The sequence below is a fragment of the Marmota flaviventris genome, chromosome Y (assembly GCF_047511675.1).
Source record: "Marmota flaviventris isolate mMarFla1 chromosome Y, mMarFla1.hap1, whole genome shotgun sequence".
Lineage (NCBI taxonomy): Eukaryota > Metazoa > Chordata > Mammalia > Rodentia > Sciuridae > Marmota > Marmota flaviventris.
The window spans coordinates 7,538,849-7,559,491 of NC_092519.1; positions in this window are offsets into that span (position 1 = coordinate 7,538,849).

Sequence of the window (20,643 nt, forward strand, 5' to 3'; positions counted from 1 at the left end):
ATATTCAATATCAAGTCTCTAGACTTGTCTAGACACAAGCCTATATTTTATTTTATTTTATAAATTATCAAAAAAATAACTCTAAAATTAAAGAAAAAGTAAGCTATATTTTGCTTTAATATGTAAAATGCTAATGTCTATGTATTTCTATTTTAACACAGTTTGCTCTCTTCTAATGTAAAATAGAAAAATCTTTTTTACCTAAATAATTTTATAAAATTATTTTTATCATTTATCAGGACATTAGTACTTCTTGATATATCACATCTAAGAGAAGGATGCATAAACACTGTTGTCACTAGATGCTTATTCATCATTTAATTATTGTCCCTAGTTACTAATAGGAAGGATAAACACTTAACAATTTAAGAAAATGTCTTTATTGCCAGCAATATTGACTTTTCATAAAATGCCCTAAGAAAGTTTTAAAATTCTAAAAGCTAATTAATTAATGACTTTAAAAATAAATAATTAAAGTGTTGTCCAAAAACTAGAATAAATCAAATAAATTAACTATCAATTAATGGATAATATACTAGTTACATGCATTTTATATAATAATATAAAGATATGATATTATATTATCGACATATTTATCAAATAGGATGTGATAACCACCTTTTGTGTTGGTGTACAGTGTATGATGTAGATAATTATGCTCTAGGTAAATATATGTACAAATATTATAGTCATAGAATGTGATAGTTTGGGAGAATGGAGGTACACGATGGTTATAAATGGTCCAGAAGAAAACAAATGTTCTAGGGCCTTCGGTGGTTATTATTTATCTTTTTTCTCTTTTTTTTCCCTTTTTTCTCAGCATTGGGTGTTTAAAATTTAGGTTCTCATCTTTGCTAAGAAAATATTCTATCATTTAGTTACATTGACAACCTCATATGTTTATAATTTTTAGTTGACAAAAATTCACTTATTTATCATGTACAATACAATGTGTTGAAATTTGTGTGCACTGTACAAGGGCCACATCAAACTAATTATCATATGCACTACCAGTCATATTACATTGTTGGTGGTAAAATTTGCCTTATTAGTGATTTTTAGGAATAGAATGCATTATTATTCAATATAATCATGTATTAAACAGCAGATCTATTGAACATATTCTTTTCATCTAACTAAAATTTGTCTTCTTTGGCAAGCCTTTCCACAACGTACCCTAAATCTCCAGCCTTGGGTAACCAAAATTATTCTCTCTGCTTTTAGAAACTAACCTTTTAAAATTAAATATATAAGTGAGGAGCTGGGGATATAGCTCAGTTGGTAGAGTGCTTGCCTTGCATGCACAAGGCCCTGAGTTCAATTCCTAGCACCACAAAAACAAACAAACATAAATAAATATATAAGTGAAATTATGCATTATTTGCATTTCAGTTTTTGGCCTATTTTACATAACAGAGTGTCCTCCAGGAACATATATGTTGTAAATGATAGGATTGTCTCCCTTATTAAGGCCAAATAGTTTTTATTGTATGGATATACCACATTTTCTTTATCCATGCATACTAAGATAACTCCACCTCGTATCTATCATAAATGATGATTCAATGAACAGGGGAGTGCAAATATCATTTTCCAAAATATTTTTTACAATTTCCTCCTGATATATTCCCATATTGGGAAGGCTGGATAATAACAGTATTTTTTTTTTCCATGATGGCTGCACTAATTCACACACAGAAATGAAACACTCAAAAGACAGCACCAGTTACCCAATGGTTTAAGTAGAAAACAGTAAAGTGTAATCATTCAGTAAAAATTTAACATGATAAAATAAAATAAAATTAATTTAAATATCTATAATATTTTGGGGGAAATGTCATAAGGATGGGAAATTCATCAATGAGCCTAAGGTCTAGGTACAAATAATTCCTCCTCACAAAACGACTTCATTGGGAAACACAGATAACTCTATCACATTCTTTTCATTCTGAGAACAGATACAACATACTATTAGTGGGAAAACAAATTCCTCCTTATTTTCATCTATTTCTAATTGTGCCCAAGGACCTCATGCTCTTTGCACAACTTTTATGTTGTTCTGGTCCTTCTCCTCTTCTTCTTTTTGTCTTTTTCTTTGTCTTCATCTTCACCATCTTCTACTTCTCTCATCTTTTCCAATTTTATTCTTACCACAACTGATTTCCTCATTCAGTATTGCTGTTTTCTTCTCCTTTTTAAAAACTATCACTGCATATTCATACAGTTATAGAAGTTATGTGAAAATTTAACATGTGATGTAATGCCTTTTTCTATTTATTTAATAATTTCTTTATTTCAGAGACTCTGGAATATGTCTGTATTTGCTAAACTGGAGACAATTTGTGTAATATTACACCATGTTTTACATTACTTATATTATACTAATATAAGTACACTTATCTATGAATAGCATTTAATTACATAGTATGATTAGTACATCCAAATCCTATTTTAACTATCTGTCTATTTCCCTTTTAGAAATAAATACAAATTGCTTAATGATTAGGGCTATATATTGTTCATAATTTGGTATCTAGTTTCAGAATTTCTGTTATACCTTTTCAGCTTTATTTAAATGTCTTTTGATCAATGTAAAAACCTTGCATATTATATTTAATAATTATTTATTTGCTTTGTAGACTTTCCTTTTTATCTAAGTATTAAAGATATACACATGCATATATTTGATTACATTATATAACATTTGCCTAATACTTAGAAAGACCTTAACAAATAACATGTACAATTACACATTCACAATAAAATAGTATAAAATAGTCTCTAAAATGTTAATTTTTTTGTTTTATCTGTACCATTGTAAAATTTGGAGTTTTATCTATCAGTAACACAAAATTTGCTTCCGAATCCACAAGTGAATGAAAGAGGCACATACATGCAATTTGATATATACAAAAAGATATTATAAATCTCAAGATTCTTTTGTGATACCTATTTACATGATTTTGATTAATATCTTATTGCTAAGTTTTTTGCATGCTCCCACTTTAACTGGTTACTCATTTAAATAATTATAGGCAAGCCTGCAGGCTGCCTAGGTTGCTGAGGTCAACCAAAGGATAGTTCTGTACTGCTATTGTCAGCATTTCAGTCTCAACTGAGATTATTTACTTCAATCTCAAACTTAACCTTCGACTTAATGCTTATCTTCATCCAAAATGCTCTGCAGAAACTTTAAAACCACATGTCATTTACATATCATTGCCATGGTAGAATTCAAAACCACAGCTATCAGGATGTGGCAGCAGCATAATCATTGCTTTAGGGACTTAGGGTGATATTCATTCTGAATAAGTTTGAAGAGTATCATAGTGATCCAAAGGGTTTTTAAATTTTAGAATAAATATAATAAGAACCTTGATAAAAAAATTTTTGTTAATAGAGTAGAGAGGTACTGTGAAAATTGAATTGTAATATCTTGATATTCATTATCTTTGAATATATTAAGTAATGCAGTAATGATTTCATTTTTATAAAAATCAATAATTACATTCTCTTTAAACATTAATATTCTCTGCAAGGATTAATGCTTTGGCTATCCACCACAGAAGACATCATTATTTGCTTATGGATAGTGAAGAAACAATTTAGAACATTAAAGGAGTTACTAATTGTTCCAGAGATAATAATGACTTTATGGGCTGAAAATACCTTTGTACCATTACTAATGGGCTCATTTGTAAGATAGTGCTAATTTTACTATAAACAAAATCTGTATTAGAGTTAACTAATTAGAAGAATAATCTCTATTCTTAGCCTGTTTATGTTGAATATTGGAATTAAAAATGATTAGAAATTTATGTTAGGTTTAATAGGTACTAATACAAATGACATCTACTGGCACTTCCTTACCATATCCCAAAATCTTATGTTGTTCTCAAAGAGGAAAATATCACAATTTGTAATGGTATTTTCTATGGATATTAATTATCCCGAATTTGAACTTCTTTGTCTATATATTTACATAATATCAAAAGTAAAATTAACTTCAAATACATTAACCCAGATTTATATGAAATAGTCTCTAAAACGTTAATTTTTTGTTTTATCTGTACCATTGTAAAATTCTGAGTTTCTAGTCATCGATTTGTTATTTTATCAAGAAAAACACAAATTTTCAGCTTATCCATTATATTATACAATTATACTTGTTACTGTATCTCTTGTTTTTTATATTAGATTCTTATTGATAAATTAGTTTATTATATTTATTAAGTAATTTCATTATTTTGTCACTAGCTTTATACAGAAGTAATTTTCATATGAGTTTAACTCTAAATGCAACTCTAATTACTAAAAATAATTATTTATAATTGCGAAGTTGACTTTTTTAATAAAAAACAGCTTCAGTTTTTTATAAAATATATCCAATGATATATATTTTGTTAGATTTTAAAATTCTCACATTGTATTCAAATACTATGAAACACAATTACTGCTTTGCAGGAAATTTTGTTTTCCTTATATTAAGATGTCATATTTTTAATGTTTTATTCAGATATATCTTAACAATAGAATTGATATGTAAGCACCTATAGTATTATCTGAGTGTGTAATTGCATACATAGTGAACTCAATAAATACTGATTATTAATATCATTTTCAAACCATATATATGAGTGTTTGTCAACTTCATTTCTCAAAGACTAGAAAGTCTCTTCCAATGACAAATGATTCATACCCTCTGGGATCCTGGAATGTGTATATTTTTCACACACATGTACATACCTATTTACATATATATCTATACAAACACACATATATAAATCCACAGGGAAAAGTATTGTAACTCTATTGAATATGTACAGACTTTGTTCTTTCCAATGTGCCCTAAGAAATACAATATAACAAATATTTGCACAGCATTTTTATTATATTAAGAATTATAAGCAATCTACGTGTGATTTAAAGTACACAGGAGGATATTTCTAGGTTGTATGCAAATAGCATTCCAATTTATATAAGAAATTGTAACATCTGTGAATTTTGTTATCTCTAGGGTTTCCTGAAACTAATACACCATGTATACTGTGTAATCAGCTTCTCGTAATTGTGACAAGAAAACATAAAGGAGGAATATTTTATTTGTTTCACAGTTTCAGTAAATTCAGTCTATTGTTGGTATGCTCCAAGGAGGAAATATTATGGTAAATTGGCAGGGGGAATAAAACTGTTTTTGTTCATACAATGGAAAGCAGAGAGAGAGAAATACTTTGGGGAGAAGACAAACCATTCCATGGCATGCACCCAGTGACCTATTTTCTCCAACTATCTCTACCTCCACCCTATGTCCATTCAGTTTTTACTGGATTAATCCATTTTGTGATGAAGTCAGAGTCCTCATGATTCAATCATTGCCTAGAAGCCCCACCTCTGAATCTTGCTGCACCAGGGACTGTGCTTTCAGCACATGATCTTATGAGGGAGTATTCCAGATCCAAATGATAACAAACATCAAAGGACCACTTCTGTGTGTGTGTGTGTGTGTGTGTGTGTGTGTGTGTGTGTGTGTGTGTTTGTATAATTAAAACATACTAATTAGCACATCAATAATTAAAGATTGTGGTTTCAAAGATGATTGCCAATTTTATGAATACAACATTTCTCAACTTTTCTGAGGTTTTCATTTGAACTCCATTTTGATATCATTAATATAATGTAACATAGCCATGTTTAGAAGACCTTGTGAAAGATGACACCATGTTACTAGTTTTGCTTTTAGGTTCCAGAAAGTTAAATTATTAACAAATAATTTGTTTCAAAGGAAATAAATTTGTAACAAATTAACACATTAAAATGTGAACATATTTTGGGGAAAAGTGATGATTTTTCAATTATCATTCTTAAATAATATAAAAACCATAAGAAATAAAAGTGTAAATTAATAACCAATGCTAGTGCAGATAAAGAAAAAAATATTAGTTACTTTTTTATCTTATTTATAATTCCCCAAGAACTCATTTTACAGATTTTTTTAAAATCCAAATCTGTCCTATATATTTATTGTAAGTTGGTATCACTAAATAATCAATGCATAATTGTGATTTTTTTTTTACTATATGTGAATCATGGTACAGATATACTATCCAAATGTTTTCCTTTCTAAACTGTATAATGTGGTTTAGCAATGCGTTCTTTGCATAAAGAACCTATAATGGTCTTCCTTGTATTTGTTGATTTATAAGGCAATGCTGATTCTCATCATGAACCACACTTCAATCTCATTGTCACTGGACACATCAGCAGATTCAGATAACAGCCAGATCCATAGTGGAAGTTATAAACTGTCACTAGACAGTGACCACTGCCAACAATTGCAAAATTATAACAAACCTGAGGAATCCTTATGGAAAATAATTTTATGGGTGTCAAGTATAGTTTGAGAGGGATGTAATATGAGTCCTTCTAAAATTATATTAGAATACAAACCAAAGCAAATAAACAAAAAAAGTGTGAATTCAATGTATTTCCTTAGTAGTTTAGAACACTTCTAAGCTTGGATGGTACACAGAAATCTGGACCTAAGGATTACCTTCATTAAAGATCAGATATTAAAACTTTCTTGGTTTTATTATAGAAGGAAGATCCCTAAGGCTAATGGGATTGAGAATGATGAAGCATATTTATTATTTTGGATCTGTTCACATGTTACTAATGAAGTATAAGGACTTATATCTCAATTATACAAATGTTGAGAAATGAATTGATGAGGCAAGAAGTAACATCTTCCTGCATCTTTGTACTATTTTTGTCTACAGGTTGGGAATGAGCATAGAAATGCTTTCCTAAATTTAGTGGAGGTAATAGATCCCATAAATTCAAACATCAAATAGCAAAACTTACTTTTGAGAAGAAAGGTAAGTGTAGCTACCACGGCAGGTCAGAGAAGTCATTAAAGTTTGGTACATGGAGGCCTTTATTGTACCTAATTTAATATCATGGCTTTAGACTGAAAAGATGAGTAGCCTACTAAAACCAATTTTTTTCTGCAACTAAAAATAGTTGACATTTTTCAAGGACTTGGTATAGCAAGCATCCTTAAAATTCAGTGATTTAAACTGAAAATCACATGTTTTCACAGATATGAAGTTGGGATCTACTTTTTCCAGAACATGGTTAGTGGTTCCACTGAAGTTGACTGAGTATGATCAAACATCAAATTTTTTTAAGTTAAATTTTTACCTTTTATGTTTCTTAAAATTTAATTTGTTCTTTTAGTTATACATGGCAGTAAAATCTACTTTGATATATTTAGGCAGCCATGGAATATATCTTATTTAATTAGAATCCCAGTCATCAGATTTTTAAAATTGGATAATCTAGATTGAAGTTGACAGAAAGAACTTGAGAGCTGTACACCACAAGTTTTTGTTCTTTTTGAAAAATTAGAAGGTTTCTCTGGGAAGAATTATCTTCCGCTAAAGCAGAAGACCAAAATAAAGTACACTCCTACAAGCACTTCACAAGCGTTATTTAATTCCTGCCTGCAAACACCTCACTGGCCAAAGCAATCCCCATGAGCAAACTGCAGATTTCATGACTGGAAAACATGTCTCTCAGAAGGTGGAATGGACTGATAATCCAATCAATGGCAAAAGAACAAAGAGTTTTTCAATATTTGTATCTACTAAAATCTAAGTATATTTGATCAAGGACATAAAATATTGAGAATATACAATGTTAGTTATATTTTTAATGAAATATTCTGCCTGTGAGAAAACATTCAACCCTTAACTTTCTGAGTCTTGTTTATTTTACTTAGCATCACATTTTCCAATTCCATGCATTACCAGCAAATGCCATAATCTTCTTTATGGCTAAATAAAACTCCAGTGTGTGTGTGTATGTGTGTGTGTGTGTGTGTGTGTGTGTGTGTGTGTGTATGCACGCGTGCATACATTTTTAAATTAATCCATTCTTCTGTTAATAGGCATCTGAGCTGATTTCATAATTTGACTATTGTGATTTGTGCTCCTATAAAAATTAAAGTGACTATCACTACAGTTTGCCGATTACAGTTTTTTGTTATTATTGGGGTTTTTGTTTTGTTGTGTTTTGTTTTGTTTTTGATAAATACCAAGGAGTGGGAGGATAGCTGGGTTATATGGTGGTTCCATTCCTAGGTTTTGAAGAATGCTTATACTGATTTCAAGAGTGGTTGTACTAAATTTGCAGTTCCACCAACAATGTATGAGTGAACATTTTTCCAACATCTTCACCAGCATTTATTATTATATGTATTTTTAAAAATTTATTTGGTATTGGAGATTTAACCCAAAGATGCTTTACCACTGATACCTCTGAGAATATAAGGAAAACTGAAAAAACTTAACAACAAATACCCAGCCCATTTGATTTTGAGACAGGTTCCAACTAAATTGCTTATGGCCTCACTATGTTGCTGAGACTATCGATACATTTGCAATCCTCCTGCCTCAGCCTCCTGAATCACTGGGATCAAAGTATGTGCCATCATGCTTGGCTTATTATACATATTCTTGATAATTGCCATTTGGAATGGGGTAAGATAAAATCTCAATGTAGTTTTTTTTTTTTTTTTTTTTTTGTACTGGGGATTGAACCCAGGGGCACTTAACCACTGAGCCACATCCCCAGCCTTTTTGTGTATTTTATTTAGAGATAGGGTCTGACTGAGTTGCTTAGGGCCTCCCTAAGTTGCTGAGCCTTGCTTTAAACTCAAGATCCTTCTGTCTCAGACTCCTAAACAGCTGGAATTACAGGGGTGTACCATAGCACCAAGCTCAATGTAATTTTGATTTACATTCTTTTGATTGCAAGGGGTGTTGAACATTTTTAATAAATGTTGGCTATGTGTATTTCTTCTTCTTTTGTGAAATGTCTTTTAGTTCTTTTGCCTATTTATTGATTACATTATTTGAGTTATTTTTGTTGTGAAGTTTTTTTGAGTTCTGTATATTAATCCCTTATCAGAACAGTAGCTGGCAGAGACTTTGTCCCATGCTTTATGCTCTAATAGTCATATTTTTAATAGCCTCTTTGTTCAGTTTTAGTAAGTCACAGGTGTCCAGATATTTTTATGTTTTTCTAGATTTTTCAATTTGGTAGCACATAGTTTTTCAAAATTATCCCTATTGATTTATTTTATTTTTGTGGCATCAGTTGTACTGTCTCCTTTTTCATCTTTAATTTTATGTACTAGGTTTTTTTTTTTTTCTCTGTTTGTCTGAAGGCTTGTCGGTTTTCCTTATATTCTCAAAACATTAATTCATGTGTCATTGATTTTTATATTATTCTTAAGACTATTTATTCATGCTCTTATATTTATTGTTTATTTCCTTTTGGTAATTTTGTTTTAGGTATGTTCTTGCTTTGCTAAGAGACTTAGCTGGATCTTTTTGTTATTTACATAAAATATTTCTTTTTTTCTTTCATTTTTTAATGGAGACACTCATTGTTATATTCTTAAATCTTAGTAAATGCTTTTGTGCATCCCCTCAGGCTTGGTTTGTTGTGTTTTTATTTTTATTTATTTTTTCTTCATTTCAAGGAAAATTCTATTTTTTTTCTGATTTTGTCAGTTTCCCACCATTTTTTCAAAAATGTGTCATCATATATTTTTATAATATTCAAAGGTTCACACGCTATTTACTTCTAATTTTGTGTTATTGTGAACAAAAACGATGTAACATATTATTTAATTTTTTGAATTGGTTAAGACTTGTTTTGTTGCCTAATATTGGTCTATTCTAGGAAGTTAAAACAAAAGAATAAAATCACTATTGCAAAAATATTTGCTTTGTGTGTGTTTGATTTGATAGTATCATGATTATTCTTTTATGTTATCTTTTAGTGCTTGTAATATATAATAAAATATCACCATATCAAATAGAACTTTAATATTCTTATAATATTCTACACTTTTTGCCAACACACTTTATCTCATAACTTTTATTATGTATTTATGTTATTTTAAGTTAGTCTCTGTGATAAAAAGATAATTTCTTGGCCATATACTTATTACCTTAAGAGTAATCTCAAAATTTTATTCCATAATCACTTAAGAGAGTTTTTTTATATGCATTGTTGAATTCCTTCTAAAAATAATTGCATTAAAGTGGTAACTTGTGGTGGAAATAATTATATGTTGTTGTCTACTTTATTTGGAACACTAGATTGGATATGTTAATAATAGTTCTTAAAATGCATTTGCTATTGAAAATTTGTGAAAAGTAAATTCACAAGAAATTAAAGTTTCTTCTAATCCTTTCCATTTCTTTCTTCATACAAATATGAAATTTCTTTTTTTTATTCTAATTCAATTTCATGGTATTGACTGGGTCAGTGTATACATACGCTCAATATATTTTGAATAAAATTGTACTTTACTTCTGTGATTTTAGCCCTCTCAAATTTGGACTAAAAAGCAGTATAATTTTATTTGTAGATTGCAATAGTATTTCTTACCAAAATTTAGAATCATTTTCTGAAATTTTTAGTCTCTCAAAATTCTTGAACGGTACACAGTTGTATGTGGGAAATAGAAAATGAGATGGATTTCCGCATGATATAGAAACAGCTCTTGAAAATCTTTTGACCTGCCTGATGCTTGCTGCTGTCTCAGTATCAGCTGACTAACTTTTCAAAACAGCAGTCTGGTGTATACCTCTAACATGAGTTGTTTTGAAGAAAGCAATGATTAACCATCGCAGTCAAAAACTGCTCCCAAATTTCATCAGTCTCTGGCTTGTGGAGTTGAAGATATCATATAATAACCCAAGTCACAGTGACTCACAAAACATAAAGCAGGTCACTCTTTCCCAAATTTCATTTTGTGAAGGTTGTCTTATATCAATAACTGTTTGGCCTTCAATCTTGCTTATCAGTACTCTCAATTCACATGTGAACATTCACTGCAGAGACTCATTTTTCTCCCAACATGTTGTCAATAGCTCTGAGAATTCAGCTTGGCCACTCTGTGACCAAATAATCATTTTTCAGTGTTCACATAACTGGAAAAGGTGCCCAAACAACTCTATCTTTTATTACCTTAATGATGAATATTTTTTCCTCAGTCTCTACATTTTTCATTTCATTTCATTCATATTTATCATAATGACTCTAATTCAACCAATAAATTCTATTTCCAATAAAGTTCAACTCCAGAGAGATAAAATTGTGAAATTTTTTTTTTAATTTTTTATTGTGGGTTGTTCAAAACATTACAAATTTCTTGACATATCATATTCCACACTTTGATTCAAGTGGGTTATGAACTCCCACCTTCACCCCATACACAGATTGCAGAATCACATCAGTTACACATCCATTGATTTACAAATTGCCATACTAGTGTCTGTTGTGCTCCACTGCCTTTCCCATCCTCCACCCTCCCCCCTCCCCACCTCTCCCCTCCCCTCCCCTCCTCTCTCTCTACCTCCTCCACTGTATAACCCTGAGGGTCTCTTTCAAAATTGTGAAATTTTTAACCTTTAAGCAAACTTGGAATATTCAAGTACTGAAATAGCCAAGTTCCTTGGTCAAGAGATATATCAAGATGTACAAAAGTTTTCCTGTGTCTTCAGCATGACCTGCTAGGTACACTCTTGTGAGAGTGGGGTCATTCTTGCCTTACAATGAGGGTAATCACATGGTTAGTCCCTGCTCAGTTTTTTTAAATAAAGAAACAATATTTCTATTTATACAGCAAAATAAAGTGATAATTTTTAAATAATAAAATCCAGTATGAATTTTTATAATTTTTCACCATAAAATGTCTGTTTCTTTTAGTCAAAAATGAAGGTAAAGAAATAAAATTTGAAAGCTACAACAAGATGAAAAATAGTAACAGCAAAGTTATTCTATTGTTATTAAACATTAAGCTTGTGTATTTATCTGAATTGAAGAAAAAGTAATGTTTGAATAAGAAAGTAACTTAGAAAAATATAATGATAGTTTTGAAACCATTTCTTGGTGTAGGTAACCAATCATTTGATAAAATAATTTGGTGGTCTGTACCTATGTTTCTCTTATTCCTGTTTTTTTTTTTTTTGTCCTTCATGGGATATAAAAATATTTGATAGTGACCCTATAAACAAAGTGTTCATCTCTTAGTGTCAATTAAAAGTTTATTAATGTATAAGCTACATAGCCTACAACAACACATAGGACATATCATAGGAAACGGCACCATTTGCTATATAATGGACTACGTTCAGCATATGTGGATTCGTACAGAAGAGTACATATCTATCAAAAATGAATTTTGTGAAAGCTTTTACTTTCTGTAAAAACTGTGCTATTAACTTACTTAGTTAAACATTTAAAGCATGTTTACATTTCCCTGAATACATTTAAGTTCAAAAAGGTGGAAGAATATTTAAATCATAGTTCTACAGTTGAATGACCTGGTAAGTAATGTCATAAATCATTATATTTCCATACTTCTGAAAGAAAATCTTTGTTTGCTTGCATAAAAGTTTGAGGGTATATTTTTGGAATATATATATATTTTGGACAGATATACAAATTTAGTAAAATCATATTAATTTAGTACTTGAGATTTTTGTTCTCTCTCTGTGTGTATGCATGTGTTATTTTTCCTTAGAAAATAAATATGATGCTTGTCTTTCTGTGTATGGCTTGTTTCATTTAACATGATACCTTCTAGTTCCTTTCAATTTCCAGATAATGACAGGAATCTCATTCTTCTTTATGGATGAATAATACTAAAATGCGTACGTACTTTATTTTCTTTATCCATATAAAGTCAAATTATATATAATTGAAGTCAACAAAAATAATTATACCTGCAAACCTAAGTTTACTGTGGAATTACTCATAATAATATAGAAAATGTGGAATCAGCCTAGTTGCCCATCAATAGATGACTGCAATTCTTCACTCTCAGTCCCCTTTTTCAGTTTTACTCCTCCCCATGTTACATAGCACTGGATAGCTTAGAAATGTCTTTTTTTTTTTTTTACTTTTTTCCCCTCAATAACTAAGATATAAGTTTTTTACAGTCAGATTTAGTTTCTTCTAGTTTCTGACTTTTCCAACACTACAGAGTTTGGATCATAAAGGACGTTATTAAATTTATACAAAAAGAATCATTATAATTTTTTCATCACAATGCTGCCATGATCAAAATCCATTTATGAATTCCTGTTATAAAATACAGTGCCAACTTCATTCTACTGTCATAAGGAATCTTAGAAATTGTCTACTCTTGTTTTCAGAGTTCTTTAGTTTATGCTCTATATTGCTGTCTTGTCAAAATGTTAAAGCACTCATTTATAATTTTTTCCTCCACTTTAACTAGCCTTTATTCATAAAAATGCTTAAATTTGTAATTTTCCTCCATAACTAGTTCCTTAATCTTATTAAATTTGAAACACATATTTACATTAATTACCTGCTTCTTCTCTGAATACTTTTATGACTTACCAAATATATGTAATTATGTCCTCCACTGAGTACCCATTATTCCCCAACCAATTCTCTAACACATTGTTATATATTCTTAAATAAGTATAATTGCCATCATAAAATGTATTTATATTTATGTCCAATGTAAAATATAATATACCAAAACTATTAAATGGCTGATTATTAAATTCAAAATACTAAATAGTTCATAGCTGCATCTATTTGCTATAACTAGAGAAAACTATATGTATGTGTGTGAGACATGAATACATGCCTGTCAGTTCTCTGAGTATTGGGAGTGTGTTTAACCTATGATTCCAGCCACTATACTCTGTAACTTATCACTCTGTTCACACAGAACCACATTTCCCATAAGACTTCCATGAAAGTCTTAGTACAGCAGGGATATTAAGTCAATTCTGTTTCTGAGAGTCATGAGAATCACCTAAGAGGTGACTTTGGATTGAGAATCTTTTCTTGCTTCTTAGACCTGCTTTGCATTCTAAAATGTTTTTATTCCACCTTCTTTCTTTCCTCACCTCTCTACCTGGAATGATACCTTCATCATAAATTGGTCATTCTTCAATCCTTTCCCCATTATTCCTCCATTTTCTTGAAGGGCATTGCCTTTAATAAATAATATGATTGATTTATCTGTCTATATATTTGCTTATTAAAGAATTAAGACTAACACAATTTGCATCTGAATAAAGACTACATGTGGTAGAATGAGAATTTGGGACTGGTTTATGCACCACAAATTAGATCTGGGGTATAGTTTTGATGGGTGAGTTGTGAATTTCTTCAGCACAATAGTTTCTCAGCTGCCAAATATTTCACTGAAAATTCCATTGGAAAAGTTTCAGTAAAGGCAACTGCTATAGTAGATGGGATAATTCAGACATTCCAGAAAATATAAAGATAGTGAGAGAGGGTAATGGTTATTAGTATATCAGAGCTATCTAGTTTCTAGTTTGATGTAACAAGTAAGTTACATCAAAACTTATTAGTTACATCAAAATTACCTGGTTATTGATGACATGGAGGGATAGTAAGAGATGGAAGTTTAAGGACTTGTCTTTCTTGCAAAAGTTGCCTCCCTTTCCTTACTAAGAATTAGATCTCTGATATGCTAGAAGATATTGCACTAAACCCATGCTCCCCCACCTCCATTATAGATTAACATTCACTCTTCAGAGAAAACATTTGGCCTTTAGGTTTTTGGACCTGCTTACTTCACTTAGCATGAATAGTTCAGAACTATATCTATTTGTATGTAGCTAGAGAATACTATGCATACGTGTGTAAGACAGGAATATATGCCTGTCAATTCTCTGAGTATTGGGGGTGTATTTGACTTATAATTCCAGTTTCTATACTCTGTAATTTATCATTTCAACTCCATACATTTATCTGCAATGCTATAATTTTATTCCCTTTATTTCTGATAATATTCCATTGTATATATATATACCACAGTTTCTTTATACATTAATCTTTTGAAGGGCATCTAGTTGGTTCCAGTTTGGCTATTGTGCTGCTATAAATATTGGTGTGGCTGCATCACTATAGTTATGCTGTTTTTAAGTCCTTTGGGTATAGACCAAGGAGAGGGATAGCTGGGTCAAATGGTGGTTCCACTCCAAGTTTTCTAAGGAATCTCCATACTACTTTCCAGATTGGCTGCACCAATTAGCAGTCTCACCAACAATTTATGAATATGCCTTTTCCTCTCACATATTTGCCAACACATATTGCTGTTTGTATTCTTAATAACTGCCATTCTGACTGGAGTGAGATAAAATCTTAGAGTAGTTTTGATTTGTATTTCTCTAATTACTAGAGATGTTAAGCATTTTTAAATATATTTGTGGATTGATTGTATATCTTCTTCTGAGAAGTGTCTGTTAAGTTCTTTTGCCCATTTATTGGTTGGGTTGTTTGTTTGTTTGTTTGTTTTGGTATTAAGTTTCTTGTGTTCTTTTTATGTCCTGGAGATGAGTGCTCTATCTGATGTGCATGTGGTAAAAATTTGCTCCCATATTATCAGCTCTCTCTTCACCTCATTGATTTGGTTTGCTGAGAAAAAGGTTTTTAGTTTGAATACATTCCCTTTATAGATTCTTAATTTTATTTCTTTCACTTTAGGAGTCTTTTTAAGTAAGTAGGGGCCTAATCCAACATAAAAAAGATTTGGGACTACATTTTCTTCTATTAGGGCATAGAATCTGATATAATTCCTAGGTCCTTGATCCATTTTGAGTTAGAGAGGAGGGGGCATGAGGATGAAAAAAAAAGGTAGAATGAGATGGACATCATTATTCTACATACATGTATGATTGCATGAATGATGTGACCCTACTTTGTTTAAAACCATGAAGTAAAAAAAAAAATTGTACTCTATTTGTGTACAATGAGTCAAAGAGCATTCTGCTGTCATTATAACTGATTACAACAAATACATTTTAAAAAATTAAAAAAAAAAAGAGAGAAGACATTGCAGAGGCTTCTACCCTCAAACAGAGAGGGTTTTCTTTAGAAACTATCTCACTGTTCCCACATAATTTCTTGACTTTTAGAATGATCAAACCCAGAGAAGATGGATGGGGATATATTGAGCTTAAAACAGGAAAAGCACATTATAACAAAAGGGTTACAGCAGTTCAAATATACCAGAAGGAAAGTCAGCGCAAATAGACTAGAAACAGGGGCATATTCATTATGGGTTTTTGAACAAGAGGGCAAAAATATAAGAACAAAAATCCAACCATTGATTGAATTGAGTATGCATTCCCAAAATACAGGATATAATGACCTAAGAGAGACTTCAAGATATTGGGAAAATTTTTCTACTACAATGTCCCCTGGAAGCTAGGAAACACAAATTGCTACTGCAATGACCACTTAAAAGTGAGGAAAAAACAAACAAACAAACAAACAAGCAAACAAACAAAAACAGCCAGAAACAAGCGAGGGGAGAATATCAGAATTTCCCTAGGAGAAAGAAGTAAAAAAAAAAAGGTTTGAAAAATGGGCTCTCTGGAATGGATTTATTATATAAGGTAAGAAGACCCCTCTAAGTTGTAAGCTTGGTGGGAAAGATTGGTGAGTCACTATTCATTAAGATCATGAAGTAAGGATCACTGGTATCACCAGGCTCTCCTTTGTAGAGAATGGATAATGTAAGAGAGGCAGCTACACAGCTGGATGAGGGTGCCCAAAATGATAGAAGTCAGGCATTAATTATTGTTATGACTGGTCAATCAAAGAGGTTTAATCAACAATGATTTGTAAAGATGTTTAATAGATTATAGGCTTCCTAGGGACAAAACAGAAAGATAGTTGGGAAGTATGCTATTTAGTTTTCCCCAAGTGGCGAGCTGGTCACTGTGAGCATTACGCATTCAGAGGTTAACATCTATCTGTGTCAAACAGGTTGAATTTTCACAGGCACAGTAACTAGCCCAGTCTTGACACTGGGGAGTTTGTACTATGAGCTCACGTTTATCTTAGATATCCTGGGTGCTTTAGTTCATGTGTTAGTAATGTCATTTTGCCATATAGAGTCAGGTAAATGCATTTAAAAATTAATGAATTTATAGTAATGTTTTGAATTTATATCTAATATTAGAGCATCCTTACAAAATTTTCACAATTTTTTATTTGAGTTCTGTATTGTCTTAACAGTGAAATCTAATGTTAGAATAGTTACTTGTCTGTTATAGCTATATCTACTTATTCATATATATATAATATATATATATATATATATATATATATATATATATATATATATATATATGCCTATATCTACTTCCTCACATTCATACACACACACACCATATATATATATATATATATATATATATATATATATATATATATATATGTCTAATGTCAAAGTAATGATAACAATGTTTCTTTGAACAATCAGTTAGCAGAATAAAATTTAAAATTATATGTAGGCATATTTGACTATAAAATATATTCAGCTAAGATTTAACTAAAAATAAAGTCTTTTAAAGACTCTTGTAGTAATTCCTTATCTAATTTGATGTGTAAACATCTTGATAAAAAATTATATTTATTCATTTTATCTTCCTTTTAGTTTTTAGGTATTATCTTCTTTTTGTTTATTTTTGTTATTTTGTTTATTCATTCCTGAGTGGATTCACAAACTACATTTTTACCACTGTGTTCTATTACCCCAAACCGCTCAAATTTGTTGACTTTAAAATTGTCTTATTGAATTATAATCAAACATTATAGAAAAATACATGTTCCTGTATATTTTCTACAGATTCATTTATGAATAATTTGAAAAAAATATCAACACTATGGAAGAACACAATCTTGTAATAAACACTCAGGCTACAAAATAAAATATTATGATTAGCCACTTCCTGCTTCTCCCAAACACTTCTGTCTCCTGCCTAAAGTTTAACACTGTAATTTTGGGGTGGTTTTATTTAGAGACAGGGTCTCACTGAGTTGCTAGTGCCTCAAAGGTGCTGAAGCTGGCTTTGAACTCACAGTCCTCCTGCCTCAGCCTTCAGAACTGCTGAGATTACAAGCATGCACCACCACGCCTGGCTACCACTGTCTTTGCTACTTTGAATACTATATAACAATATTATTTTCATCTATTTTGATACTATGTTATTTAATAAGAATTTTGAACATGGTAATATTCCTTGTATTGACCTAAGCCATTTTTAATATTCTTTGCTGTGTAGTACTGTATTTTATAAATGTATCATTAGTCTTGAATTCATTCTATTGTTGAAGCACATTGAGTTTTTCAAGAAGAGTACTTTTCAGCTGTCTTTGGCTGCATATATCCATACATATCTTCAAATTTGGTAGAAAATGTCAAATTATCAAATACTGTATGCTAATTTACACTGTCTCAAAAACTTATAAGAGTTCTTTTTCCTTCACAATACTTGTTATTGATGGTCTTTTTCAATTTTAGTCTGTCTGCTTCACTTGTAGTGTTATACAACTGAAGTTTTAAATTGACATTGATGACTAATGTAATTGAGATATTTCATTACCTTGTACATCCTCTCTTTTGAAGTGACTGTTCAAACCTATTCTGTATTGCATTTTGTACCATTTACTAATTAATATAAATGTGATTACAAAATCTTATAGATAGGAGACTTTTGTGGCTTAGATGTGCTACACTTGCCATCTCTGATCCATGGTAGAACCAAAGAGTACAGAAGTCCAGAAAGAATGAACTGGCCATTTGACTTTTTAGGAAGAGCATTGAAAATAGGACTCACTTGTTGAAGAATACTGCTGAGTGGTTTGGATTAGATTAACAGAAAATGAGGAATGAAGAAAATCAACCAGGCAAGAAGGGAGAAGGAAAGAACAAGGGAGACAGGCAGGCAATCTTTTTATCAACACATATACAGAAACCATATCCAGGCATAACAGTTAAAATAAGAATTCTTAAAAAAAAATAAAATGGAATACAACCTGCATGTCATTGAAGTAGCAATAGGTTCCTTAAAAAAAGAAAAAGAAAAAGAAAAACGCTATCATAAAGAAAAAGATTGATACAAATGGCTATATTAAAATTAAGAGTGTTTCTTATATTAAAAGAATAAAGAGCCATAATTTCTAAAATATGCTACTTTAGTTTAATAGTTTTTCCCTATTATTTCCCTATTATTCATTGTTCTTTTCTCATTTATTTCAACAAATAAAGTAGACATTTTATTTTATTTTACATTTCTACATTATTTTATGTGTTGGGGCAAAGATTGGATTATTTATTTCTTTAAAGACTCTTAAATAAGATCAATAGACTATGATAGCTGCAATTGTCATTCATAACCACATTCAAGCAAAAAAAAATTATCTTTCTGTGCCTAGATTATGGGAAATATTTCTACAAGAAATATATTAATTTTCTTTAGGCTGCCAAGATTTTGAGGTTTTTTTTTGCTTATAACTTTCAATTTGATTCTTGCCCTCTACTTTGAAAAAAAATACATTTTAAGTTCATACTCTTATGCTACAGAGCTTAGGAGTTCCTTTCTTCCTGGGAGATTCCCCAACCAAAGCAAAGTTGCACTTTAAACACTATTAGTCTTCTAGTACTGTCCTCACAAAATGCCATGTACAGGGTGACTTAAACATCAGAATTTTATTATCTTATAATTCTGGAGGCTAAAAGTCTGCATCAAGATATGTACAGGATTCCTTTCTTCTGAAGTACTTCCATCTTGGCTCATAGATAACCATTTTCCTGTTCTATATGTCTATTTCTAAATTTACTTTTCTTATGAGAACACCAGTAATATTGCATGAAAATGCACTCTGATGTCTTCATTTTGTTTAATTACCTCTTTAATGACTACATCTTCAAATATAGTCACACTACAAGATAGTAGGGGACTGAGACTTCGGTGTGTAAGTTTTTGGAGGAAATAACTCAGCTTGTAATAGCTGGAATGTCTTATTAAATTAAACATAACTTTTATTGTTACACATATGTAGGAGTTCTGATTACTTGTAACTCCCTCACACAAACCCACTAGCTCATCTCCATTTGTCACAAATTAAAATAATAGCCTTAAATTTTAAGGTATATATTCCTATGTGACATGTTTAATGTATAACTACTTCAAACTTAAGATTTTTTTTAAGTTCACATGACTTTTCATTTTACTTCTCTTTGGAAATTTCATTCTTTATCTAAGAATTCTGTACTCTATTTCTTTCTTTCTTTCTTTTTATATATATTAGTGGAATGCATTACAATTTTTATTACACATATAGAGCATAATTTTTCATATCTCTGGTTGTATACAATGTATATTCACACCAATTTCATACATGTACTTTGGATAATAATGCTTTGATAAGCATGCACACAAACACAATTTGTATCAGTGAAGCATGTTAATACAGTCAAAAGAGAACTTTATAATTATATATATATATATATAATTTACCTTTTCAGATGTATTAAAATATTATTTTATGCTTGGAGTCCAGGCCAGAACCCCATGCAACCTGCCTCCCCTAGTTCCTGGTGTTCTCCAGGAACTGAGGAACACCCCACCTTGTGTGGAGAGGAACACCACACCTGGTGTGGAGAAGAACACCACACTGCAGTTCCCCATCCACCAAGTGTGGCTGAACCCAGACCACCTCCATCTTGGGGCACTGAATCATGAAATTCATGTGAAAAAA